The sequence below is a fragment of the Strongylocentrotus purpuratus genome, unplaced genomic scaffold (genome assembly GCF_000002235.5).
Source record: "Strongylocentrotus purpuratus isolate Spur 01 unplaced genomic scaffold, Spur_5.0 spur5_scaffold_14, whole genome shotgun sequence".
Classification (NCBI taxonomy): domain Eukaryota; kingdom Metazoa; phylum Echinodermata; class Echinoidea; order Camarodonta; family Strongylocentrotidae; genus Strongylocentrotus; species Strongylocentrotus purpuratus.
In genome coordinates this window covers 30,114,053-30,127,495 of record NW_022145599.1, presented here as the reverse complement: position 1 = coordinate 30,127,495, position 13,443 = coordinate 30,114,053, and the positions used below count along the sequence as shown (strand labels likewise).

Genomic DNA, 13,443 nt, shown 5'->3' with positions numbered 1-13,443 from the left:
ATAGGTTCTCAAGAGAAGTATATACAGTCTACTTCAATTATAACGAGCGCTGATACAACAAGATCTCATTAAAACGAGGCAGTTTTCCCAATTCCGAATTCAAACTGCGCACATGTGTCTATGTGTTCAGAAAAACAAAATTTTGTTTATAAATTGGCTTGGTCCTGAAATCCTCCTAATAATTGAAGTGGACTGTAATTTTAAAAATGTGTATAGAACAATATGTGTATGTTAAAATTTATTAAGTTGCAACACACATCCAAAATATCTCAATCAAGTAATAAATAGATTAAAAATCAAGCCTCCCTTTTGTTATGCATATGGGCATTTCCACGGTAATAGGGTACTTCTGTGTGTGAAAGAATAAAGCGCTTACAGAAAAATTAAATAAATATCCTGTGGCTTTCTGTGTTTTTATTTTCATTGTTGATGGTATAAAGAAATAAAAAAGACAATTCCATGCACTAATAATGTCATTTGGTTGTGTTGTCCTCTTTTCTTTAATGATTATTATTAAAAATTCCAAAGTACAATCAGTAAATGTTGAGTGGTGTGATTTTGAGGGTGATGCAAATAAAAATTCTAAAAAGAAATTGATGTTTCATGTTTTGAAAAGAGATTTTGATGCGGGTGGATTACGGCATTGATCATAGTTACGGCGATTGAGCTTTAAAGAGAGAGAGTGAGAGAGTTGAAAATTACATTGGCTGAATGAGAGATTCTGTCCACCTGTGTTACGTACGTTCAGAGTGAATTTTCCCACAATTATTAGTTGTGTCACCCAACAGTTTTATGTGCTTTGCAACTCTTTTGATGAAGGTTGAAATGTAGACCAAGAAAAAAATCGTCAAAATAAACGCAAATAGAGATAAAATCTATTCAAAATTTGGAGTGCAATATTCGGTCCAACTCACGAACGTACGTAACAACTAAAAAAACGGACCGTGGCGTCCGCGAATATGACGCATGGATAATCCACGTATCAGTCAAGTGAACCAAGGCACTGCAACGTTTGATTGTACTTGCAATCCATGCGCTGACTTCTACAATCGCGGGGCCGTGTAGCTCTATATAACTTCTGTCCAGTTTGTGCGTACGTTCACGGTTGCTGGTAGTTAGAACGACACGTACGCACGATGGACAGAAATGCTATTCGGTCTTATTTACGTACGTTTTTTCGCGGGGTTTCGTGAGCAGCAGACGACATCCGATCGTAATCATTGGAGTATCAACTCAACATTAGATTAGATCTAGGCTTTGAAAATCGTGGAATGGTACGTATTTGTTATTCAAAATCTTTTTGAAATACAGTAAAAGATCATGTTTCCGAAAATGAGTCATGTGTAACTTTAGTGGTGTACGATTATATTTTCCTCTTCTTGTCTAGCTAGTGGTCTGCTAGTGCTAAATTTTAACGTGTAGTGATATTATTACATTACAGTCCCATATGTAGCTTTTCATGTATGCAACACTGGTAACTCTCGCCGATCTCGCATTTTCAATAGGTGCAACCGCAACCCAATTTAGCTCACGCAAAAAAAGCAACTGCAGTTGCCTAAATCAAGAACAAAAAAAAACAAATTTATACTTACCAACAGCTTGCTTGATTACTTAATGTTGGTTATCTTCAATAAATTGTGTTTTCTTCAAAAGGTCGCATTGTTGTTATGGTTGAAGAAGGATATTACTGTTAAATAATTTACAGCATACAAGAGTGTTTTGTTGTACACAATTAAGTTTTATCTCAATTAGAATAATTACATGAATTAATTCACTTTGAAACATTAATCAGCCCCAGAATATATGATTTCATTTTTCTCCAGCTGAGTGAAGTCTACAGAAAAAAATCATTTGGAATAATAATTAATTGTAACAGTATCAAGTCAATATTTCTTGGGGAAATTGGAGTAAATAATGTTTCACAAGTAGCAATTTTAAGGGTTGAAACATCACCTTTTTGAAATGAGACACTTTTATTTGCAATAGATATTTAATCTGCCAATCCACATGTATTGTTCTTCATTTCAGCTGCCAGAGAAAGGTAGAAGACTTCATATCACAGTGTACCAATACTTGTGCAAGCAAACATGACATTAACTGTAAAGCTTCGTTCGCCAACTCGACCCCCATCACCAACAGCTGATACATCAAAATCTAACGCTGCAGAGAGGATGAGGAAGAAACGAGCAAAATTAAAGGAAGATCCCTCTGCATATGCAGCTTTTTGTGCCAAGGAAGCTGCACGCCAACGACAATATCGGAAGAATCTGACTGCTGAAAAGCGGAAACAATTGAATGAAAAATCAATATTAAGAATAAAAAAACTGAGGGAAAGTAAACATGATAGAAACATGTCCAGCACACCTGCACCTTCACTTACCACTCCTCGGACCCGCTTGAGTGACCAGAAAAGAGGAAGGAGGAGAGAACTGTGGAGAGAACAAAAGAGACGATACCGGTTGCGGATGTCAGCACAGAAGAAGCGACGTGTTCGGGAACGTGATGTTGCACATAAGAGAGGGCACTACGGCCAGTCAAAGGGGCATCGACGGCCTGGCCGTCGATGGCTGTCGATTAATTTAAGGCCTGTATGGTATGTGGTTCCCAAGCAACTATTTGTCCGCACCTCAGAAACGCAGAAAGCCACCAGGTAAGGATAATTATCTCCAATATCTAGATAAGACCAGAGCCATCTATACACAGAGTTTGGCCAACTTGGTTTCACTGGGTCACAACATGCTGCATATTCTTTTGTTTTGTGATTGCCCAATAAAGCAGTAGTCGCCATATTATGTCCTAGTCGAACCAGGTTGGCCATACGTTGTGTATAGATGGCTCTGGATATCACCATATTCCTCCATTTTGGGTGAATTTTCAATTTATGTAGCATTTATTTTCAGTTAGCATTATGTTTCTCATCTCTTCCCATCAGTCACCAGAAGTCCACCAATTCTGCAGCGACCATAACATCGTTTTATACAGATTCCCACCCCACGCAACACACATCCTACAGCCGTGCGACGTGTCATTTTTTAAATGCCTCAAAGCGGAATGGTATCTGGCGGAGAGAGCATTTAGGATAGACCATCCAGGATTCTTTGTCACAAAGACAGGGTTTGCCGGATCGTCATGATAAAAGCTTGCAGAATGGTCTGAGTAATTGAACTTTACATAGACAAATTTTAATTGTTTTGCCAAAAATTTTGCTATTTACCTTTATACATTTTCTCCTTTCAGAAATTTAGATGAGGCCATACCTACCTGTCCAACAGAGTAGAAATGCCAGTTCAAGTGATGGACAGATTGGAAAGATTCTGTTCAAACAGAAGTGGCATATCTTTGATAAACAGAATACTTTCTTCAAGGATAGTAAACGTGTCGCAAAAGTGTTGCTCTTCCCAAGATCAGAGGTGAATGACTCTGTGCCTTCAGGTTGCGATGAGGAATTGGCTTTTCTCATTGATTCTTCAAAACTTTGATACTCGGAAGATCTCACCTGTGATGAGACAGGAAAGTACCTGAAAAGTAGACGATCAAAGTGCACTGTAGTACTGGATGAAAATGAAGCGTACACTTTAGTTCGAAAGTACTACAAGCACAAAGACACTCCAAACTTTCAGAGAACAATCTATGAACTGCACAAAGAAGAAGATAGTCATACTATTATTATTACATATTTATTATTATTATGACATATGGGCATGTGGTTCCCAAGCAACGATCTGTCTGCACCTCAGAAACGCAGAAAGCCACCAGGTAAGGATAATCTCCAATATCTAGATAAGATCAGAACCATCTATACACAGAGTTTGGCCAACTTGGTTTCACTGGGGTCACCACATGGCGCATATTCTTTTGTTTTGTGCTTGCCCAATAAAGCAGTAGTAGCCATATTGTGTCCTAGTCGAACCAGGTTGGCCGAAACTCTGTATATAGATGGCTCTGGATAAGACTATATTCCTACATTTTGGGTGAATTTTCAATTTATGTAGCATCTATTTTCAGTTAGCATTATGTTTCTCATCTATTATTTGACTATGGATGCCTATGACTTCCCAAGAACAAAGGGGAACAACTCTGTGCCTTTAGGTTGTGATGATCAAATAGTATTTCTGATTGATGCATCAAAACTTCGCTACTTAGAAGATCTGACTTGTAGACTGGAAAATACTTAAAAAGTAGCTGCTCAAAAAACACTATTATACTAGATAAGAATGACAATGTCGGATCTGAGGTAAACACTGCAGATAGCTAAGCTTACACATTAGTCCGAATATACTGTACTACAATCATGAAGATGCACCAAACTTCCAAAGAACATTGTATGAGCTACACAACAAATAAAATGTACTCCAAATGTGCATGATTCGCTATGAATGGAGAGGCGAAAAAACTGAGCTTGTCTTCACTCCTCATGGCAACCAGAAGAATGCGGATAGACAATTCATTGATTCAAAGAAAGAACTTATTGAGGATCCATAAAACCTCCTCAGCTCAGAAAGAAATGAATGATTTCTATGGCAAGGAAGGAGGTGTTGACATGCAGTCATTCAGTTCAGTTCCAAGGGACACCAGAAAAGTGTATAGACACAATGCTGAAAAAAGTAATGCATGAGACTTCAGAAAAGGGCAGCAATCTAGTCCACGAGCTGCGCAACACTGACAAGACGCAAGTGTCCGTCCTGGTGTCCCTCAATGCAGCGGGGGATGTCATGCCACCCCTCATCATCGTTCAGGCAAAGCGGACGGAGCTTTGTGGTCGATATATGGACGGTGCCCCAAATGATGCGATGTTTTCGGCTACAGAGAACGGCTGGATTGATTCCAAGTCATTTTTTTCTTTTGTCGCCAACATGTTTTACCCGTATATCGTAAGCAATAACATTCCACTCCCAGTCCTGCTTTTGGTAGATGGGCACTCTTCCCATCAGTCACCAGAAGTCCACCAATTCTGCAGCGACCATAACATCGTTTTATACAGATTCCCACCCCACGCAACACACATCTTACAGCCGTGCGACGTGTCATTTTTTAAATGCCTCAAAGCGGAATGGTATCTGGCGGAGAGAGCATTTAGGATAGACCATCCAGGATTCTTTGTCACAAAGACAGGGTTTGCCGGATCGTCATGTTAAAAGCTTGCAGAATGGTCTGAGTAATTGAACTTTACATAGACAAATTTTAATTGTTTTGCCAAAAATTTTGCTATTTATTTTTATACATTTTCTCCTTTCAGAAATTTAGATGAGGCCATACCTACCTGTCCAACAGAGTAGAAATGCCAGTTCAAGTGATGGACAGATTGGAAAGATTCTGTTCAAACAGAAGTGGCATATCTTTGATGAACAGAATACTTTCTTCAAGGATAGTAAACGTGTCGCAAAAGTGTTGCTGTTCCCAAGATCAAAGGTGAATGACTCTGTGCCTTCAGGTTGAGATGAGGAATTGGCTTTTCTCATTGATTCTTCAAAACTTTGATACTCAGAAGATCTCACCTGTGATGAGACAGGAAAGTACCTGAAAAGTAGACGATCAAAGTGCACTGTAGTACTGGATAAAAATGAAGTGTACACCTTAGTTCGAAAGTACTACAAGCACAAAGACACTCCAAACTTTCAGAGAACAATCTATGAACTGCACAAAGAAGAAGATGTACACGCAATCTGCATGATTCGCTATGAATGGAGAGGGGAAAAAACTGAGCTTGTCTTCACTCCTCATGGCAACCAGAAGAATGCGGATAGACCATACATCAGATCCAAGAAACAACTCATCAAGGATCTGAAAACCTCCAAACGGTCCTCAGCTCGGAAGGTGATGAACAATTTCTATGGCAAGGAAGGAGGTGTTAACATTCAGTCATTCAGTTCAGTTCCAAGGGACACCAGCCAAGTGTATAGGCACAATGCTGCAAAAGGAAGTGCATCAGACTTCAGTGAACTGCTCAAGTTGAACTTGAAAGGAGAATTTGTGAAGAGTGTTGAGTTTCGTCATGTGAAAAGCAAGGGGTCAATGCCAAGGCATGTTTAATATTGGGGGAAAATGCAACATGTAGCGATATCATCATGGAGGGGAGGAGACATTTCTTTCCAGATAATATGTCATTCATGTAGGTCATGTGGATGATTTCTATTTTCATGAGGAATATTTTTGATGAGGAAAGCTATTTTCCTAGGGTAATGTAGAAGATCTAAAAAAAAGACGGAAGGAAATATTTTGTGACTACATGTATATATTAGCTCAAAGAAGAAGGAAAAGAGTCAAAAGACATCCAATGACACTGATGAAGAAATCTCAGGCAGATGAGGACTCAGATGAAACATTACCAATGATTCTGTTGACTCTGGAAACAGGTATTAGCCTTACTGCCGTTGAGTCAGTAGATGATCTAACCGTCTTAGAATCTGTGTTGCTTTGAATAACTATGCGAATGAGCAAACGCTGATGTAAGATATATAAATGTACCATTTAACTTTCAAATTTCATTTATTTGTTATTACGCTTTCATCTGTGGTTCTTATAAAGGTCAATCTCAGATGTTTTACCCCATTTGTTTCCCAGGGTTGGTATTATACTTACCTTCACCGACACCAACCAAGAGCCAATATGGCCTCCAACACGAAATAACAAACTGGTGACCAGCCCCACTTGTTTTATTTCAAAGCTAGTCTGACAAGTATAGTGTGGTGTCGCGCTCAGTGAGTACGCTGGCCCTGCAATCGATGCTGTAGCAATTAAAATTACCTCCATTTTGGCGAGACGACCCTGAAATTTGAATTGCGCAGGCAGAGGCGCAATTTGCAACTTGTGGTATATCGTCTAAGCAAATAAATTGCATGTAATTTTTGCATTACCACCCGAGGTAGAGCAAGGAGTACGTGACATTCTAATTGATTCTCCCACAACCGGGCAATATGCTGAAATTTAGACTCGTTTGAGTGAGGGAACAACCGCTTCTTAGCAAAGACGGTACTGCTCCTTACCAAAGAGGAGCTTGGCGACAGGAAGCCATCTCAGCTGCTCCGTCGCATGAATCAATCGTTTGGTGACAAAAAGATCGAGGGCGGAATTAAGAAGCAAATTGTTCTTACAACATTTACCGTCTAATGTTCAGTTGATTTTGGCATCCACCAGTGATAGTTTACCATTGGTGGAGCTGGCGCAGTTAGCTGACCGCAGATTGGATGCTTAAGGTTTTGTCAGTGGCTGCTTCAAAGACCTTTCTGCTTCCTGGATAACTTCCTCATTGGAGATGAGTCTGGCTTGGCCTTGAATGCCCAAGTGATTACCCACAACCTGAGGGCATATCGAGAGCAGGGACACCCTCCTCCTGAGTTTCACTATGAACGTAGTAATAGCAGATCTAAGGTGACTGCTTGGGCCGGCGGCTTCACAGGGAATGGAAACATCATCAGACCTGTTTACTTGAATAATAAAAAAGTGGGATCTCAGTAGAAGACACAGAGGAGATAGGCATTCGAGAGGCCATAGAGCAGATGATACAAGAGGAGGACATCGAGTTGGCACCCAAGGAGAGACGAGAGATGAGCAAAAGAAGAAGGCTGAAGGTGAAGAACTAAGAGGTCCTGCGTTCATTCATTGTTCAATGGATAGATGAGTTTTGGTAAAGAGAGTCGTAAATGTATCATGAAAATGTTCATATGTCCTCATGTTATCTCAGATTACTTTAACCATTATTTTATCAATATTGCTGGAAAAAATTCTCAGGATATACCTACCTCTTCTCATATATTTCATGACTTCATGCCAGTTGATAAGAGCCACTCTTCTTCATTCCTAAAACCTACATCTGTATATGAAATTCTAAAAATTGTTTCTTCTATGAATTCATAAAAGTATTGTATTCAATTAAATGACATCCTCATACCTGAAAAATTTGATTTCCATGAATTTTTAAAAACTTTTATGGGTGTATTTAATATCGCAAGTTTTATATCACAAAAAATTGACGAAGGCAAGTACTATATTGGATTATTTATGGATCTGTCAAAAGCCTTTAGATTTTTACCCAAAAAAATTTGAAGATATGTTTACCCTTAATTCGTCTGTACATAATTACAACACGCGTCAATGTAAATAATTTCATCAACCTGAGGTTTTCACTTCCATGGCCTCAAACTCATTCCGTGTAAAAAATATTAAATTGTGGAACAGCCTTGATCAAAGTATTCAGCAAAGCTCAACTCTTTCAAAATTCAAATTTTACCAATATTAATGCGTGCTTTTTAAAAATTACTTTTTCCTTTGGAGCTCATCCAGCTTCTGGTTAGGGAAACCAATCGGTACACCCAGCAAAATCGAGTTACCAATCCAAATCTCCCTCGATGGAAACCGGTGTCAGTATCAGAAATACAAGAGTATTTGGGAATTCGCATTTACATGAGGGTGGTTGTCCTCCCTTCTTTGCGAATGGATTGGCGTACCGATAGAATATTTGGTAAATTTGGGGACGCGAAAGTTACAATACGAGTTTGGTATGAAGAGATTTGCGTTAATTTACATGCAAACAACCGCCAGGAAAGACTTCCTAGAGAAGATCCAAACTTTGACAAGCTATTTTTGATAAAAACTGTTCTTGATGTTGTTTTAGCAAATTGCTTGTGCTAGTACCACCCACACCAAAACAGTTCAGTAAATGAAGCCGTGACAGGCTTCCGTGGTCGCCTTGGATTTCGTCAATACATGCCAAAGAAGCCAACCAAAGTGTGGATGAGGGCAGCTCCTGAGTATGGTTATTGCAACGACTTTCAGGTTTATACTGGGAGAGAGGTAAGAAATGTACAGGAGAAGGGTTTGTCTAAGCATGTTGTGCTTGACTTGTGTGAAAGGCTGAGAGGGATGCATCACGTTATCAAGAGGAGGCGATGGAGGAGGTTTATACCTGCGGAGATTGTGGAGGAGAGTTCAACAAAGACAAAGACGACGACTGGGTGGAGTGTGACGTCTCGTCACGGGTGGTACCATGTAGTTTGTACAGATCTTGCGAATCTTACAAATGGTGAGATTGCAAAGATTGAATTCAAATGTAATAACTGTTAAACACGATCAAAGAGCTTAAAGGCAAGAAAAGATTAACACAATTTTTCAAAAACATAAATAAATAAAATCCATAATAGATTCTAGTTCTTTTTGAAGGTTAGGGCCCACAATGCTCATTACATATAAAGGTACATGTTTAAATGTTTAAATGTAGCGACTTGTTGAAATACATTTTGTTTGATACTGTTGAAATATGGCCAATCATGTGGATGCTGGTGGTGGATGTCTGGATGTATTGGTCTCAGTGATGATGAAGTGAGTGATTTTAATGGATTTGGTGTTGATGAATTAGAGATTGGTACTTGTGATGATGGGTATATTGATGCTGGTGTTGATGTTATGGATGTATTAGGAGGTGCAGGTGATGATGATGTTGGCATGGCGAGTGTTTCCTTTGGTGAGGTTTCCTTTGGTGCTCATTCAGCTCTTGGATCAGGAAACCAATCGGTACGCCCAGCAAAATAGGGTTACCAATCCAAATCTCCCTCGATTGAAACCGGTGTCAGTATCAGAAATGCGAAAGTATTTGGGAATTCGCATTTACATGAGTGGGGTTGTCCTACCTTCTTTGCGAATGTATTGGAGTACCGATAAAATAATTGGTAACATTTGGGTCGCAAAAGTTATGACACGAGTCCGATTTTGAAGAGATCTGCATTAAATTACATGCAAACATCCGCGAGAAAAGACTTCCTAGAGAAGATCCAAACTCTGACAAGCTATTTTTTATGAGTCCAGTTCTTGATGTAGTTCTAGCGAATTGCTTGTGCTACAGTACCACCCACACCAAAACAGTTCAGTAGATGAGGCCATGACAGGCTTCCGTGGTCGCCTTGGATTTCGCCAATACATGCCAAAGAAGCTAACCAAGTATGGAGTGAAAGTGCGGATGAGAGCAGATCCTGAGAATGGTTATTGCAACGGCTTTCAGGTTTATACTGGGAGAGTGGTTAGAGATGTACAGGAGAAGGGTTTGTCTATGCGTGTTGCGCTCGACTTGTGTGAGAGGCTGAGAGGGATGCATCACGTTATCAACAAGGACAATTTTTTCAGTTCTGTTGAACTGTGTGAGAGGCTGAGAAGTATGACCATCTTCACTCAAGGGACGGTTCGTATCAACCGTAAAGGTTTACTACGCAACCATTTCTCCAGGACTTGTTTGGTAGAGCAAGGCGACTATAACATGGCTCAAAGTGGGAACTTTTCTGCCTACTCCTGGAAAGATAAGGGTGTGGTAAATCTCCTCTCGACCACTGACGATCCTGCGATACAGACAGTCGTAGAGAGGAAGTAGCAAAGAGGTCCCTTGTCCCAGTGCCCTCCTTTAGTACAACAAGTACATAAATGGCGTAGATCGTGCCAACCAGATGAGGATGGAAACCCTACTTCGCGCAAGAGCAGGAGATGGTGGGTCTACATCTTCTGGTTTCTCTTTGATGTTTCTGTGTCGAATGCCTACATTCTTATGAACGAGTCAGAAACACATCGTAGATTGAACCGCAAGGGTGACCACGTACCATTCACCATGCTGAGATTCCGCAAGCAGCTTACCAAGCAGTTCCTGGCAGAGCAGGATGACGATGACAACAACAATAACGCCCTACGTCGTCATGAGATCAGGACAGGGGATAAGCGACGTTTATGTCAGGGGTGTAAAGGTTCGGGAGATGTTGCAAGACTAAGACGTTCACATACACTTGGAATAACTCAAAGAACAGTCTTGTACACTATCAACAAAAAAAGAGGGCAATTCATTTCTGTGCCACTGACAGGCAAGGCAAACTTGTGTCCCCCTCCAAAAAAATCTTCCACAGATATCCTTGATGGCAAATAAAGCCACAATTACAATTCAAGGTGATGAAGTCGCACTACTGCAGGGCTTCATCAAAACGAGAATATTTGCCCTCAGAACTAAGCATCAGAAAAATATATCACATGTACCAATCAGAAGTACAGAACCCAGCATCAGAGAAAATGTACAGAAAGGTGTTTAACACTGATTTCAATCTTTCATTTCATGCATCTTCGCTTCCCTTCTATCACCCTCCCTCCAAATAAGCAGAGAGAAGTCATGCCACATGCCATCGCAACAGAGAAATACATCGCACATCTGGAAACAAAGATGTAGGAGAATGAAGAAAAGAAGAATATCGAGAGAAAGAAAAAAGAAAGAGAAGAAGTGAATAAGAAGAAGACTTTTACATGTAGTAGTGTCGACATGCTAGTTCGCCAAAAACCATCTGCTAGGATAGCAAGCCTGGAAGCAATAATAATGTGGGCTAATAATAAAACATCACAGTGGGTCCACAATCTGGATGAAGACACAAGAGGGCATTGTTGGCAGAGGCACAAGCAAGAGCACCCAAACTTCTGGAAAAATTCAAAGCTTGAACGGAAAAGCTAAAGAGAGAAAAATGGAGTCAGTTGCAGGTAAAACAGAAGAAGAAAGCGGAGAAAGACCAGAAGCAAGTTTCAGACAAGCTATATTTAGTAGATGGGGTGATGAAGCAGGGAGGGGCGTGGTCCAAGTCCAAGGAATCAATTGAGGAAGAAGTGACAAAGATGGAAGGGGAAGAGGAGATAAAACGGTGTGCCATATTCCAACAACTCGCTTTCTGCCCAAAGATTCCAGACGAGTAGCAGTGGAAGCTGGCACTGAGAAGAAAGTTCTACTTCTGTCACAACAGATACTGCAGCAGGCTGCATATATATGGCAACCCCTCTCGGGACTGCACTTGCACATCATCTTTACAACTCAACTAGAATAGAAATGTTGAGATTATATTAATTGCAAAGTCTAGATCTAGATCAAGGTTTTATACTGAGTAACAAAACCAAACAACAATCTTGTGATCAAAAGGGTTTGATAGTACCGTCAAACTTGGTTTAACAGAACTTTTGTTTTTTCATTGTAGGAAACATATGACTGGGCGTGATGTGCGTTGCCTGGCGGATTTTGTGAAGAAGAATCGGCAAGCTTTGTTTGGCAAAGCAGGGAACAGCGTGGGAAAGATTTGTAAAATCCAATGCAGATCTATTTACGAAAATTTCCAGAACATTACTACGATTTCAAATTTGAATAACGAAATTGATTATCTAACTTATTTTTAATTGCCTTCTTACAACTTTTCTTTTAATACGTAAAATTATATTTTGGTGTTCTGATGTCCAAGACAGAATGCAGTCCACTCTCTTTGGAGACAGTTGGATGCTGCCATATGAGAGTATACATTCAAAATAATTAGGGGTGAATTAATATGTTTATCATCTATTGCATATATGATCAAAGAGAACTTGGGTATGATCCAATTTGTATTGTACATTTTTAATCTTGAATTTAAAAGGAGGAAACATGGCATCTTTCGAGGAAGATCATAAGGAATGAAGGGCAAGTGCAAGCTGAAGGATTCTCTTGATGCATTCATTGATTTTCATCCAGTAAGTTGGAAAATGTTGGTTGGAGGGCGTCCTTCAAAGAAAAAAAGCCCAGGTGGTCCCAGGATAGACCGGTCACTCCATGCCATCCTGGATTCCCTGAAAGTAAATTCAAGGGTGGCCGACATTGTAATTGACGATGAAGTTTCATTTAAAGAGAGGTTTGGGGTAGCCAATGGCAGCCAATTTTGTTGCAGAATATGTGAATGTGTCTTTGTTTGTCCTGTCTCAACACCTTGTGAAAAAAAATTGCATGTCTTGTGTACATACATGTAACTTGTTTGTGTCTAATTTTCATGTACATATTTCATGCCCGCCTGCCATTCACAGATACATTTCCAGTGTCTAACTCCATCTTTCCACTAATGGTAGTGGATCAACAGTCACACATGATCACAATCTGCCCAAACAAACAACTTAATCAGCCAACTCACCCCTCAGCAGAAAGAGGAAATTGGCAGTCATACTCAGAGTCTAAAAATTCCAAAATACCCTGGTCTAGTTAGGGTTTTTCTTGAATTGTAGATAGTATTAAGAAGTGTCAGTGTTATGCTGACCACCACAGCACACCCCAACCCCCCCCCCTAATTCTACTTGAAAATGTTATCCCATTGAACATGAGATGATGATGTACAACAATTTTTTCACTTGCTATTTCTGAGAGGTTTTTAAACCGTTATTTCAAACATATCAATGATTAGATAAACCTTTTACTGACATTGTTACTAAGAAGAAAAACTTAAGGTTATAAAGGGTGCGCTTCACGTGTTTAATCAGAAAGAGGCTTAAATGTACCATGTCCCATCTGGCTGAGAAACCAGAATCAAAGGCACAACCTTTCATCCTTCTGTTGGGGGGAACGAGAAGCAGTCCAGGACAGGTCTTCGCCATCTTGGAAAATAGGGCCCTGGAGTCGCCATCTGTGACCAAGGCAGTTGATTATGCCTT

The 13,443-nt window shown here is 40.0% G+C and overlaps 1 long non-coding RNA gene across 1 annotated transcript; it reads left to right on the top strand.

Annotated features, from left to right (window-relative positions):
- The first annotated feature begins 312 nt into the window (after window positions 1-312).
- Window positions 313-1,661, top strand: LOC115923626. The gene is made up of 2 exons (XR_004064016.1): window positions 313-1,274; window positions 1,506-1,661. It is a non-coding gene; the product is annotated as an uncharacterized LOC115923626 (long non-coding RNA).
- Window positions 1,662-13,443: the final 11,782 nt, after the last annotated feature.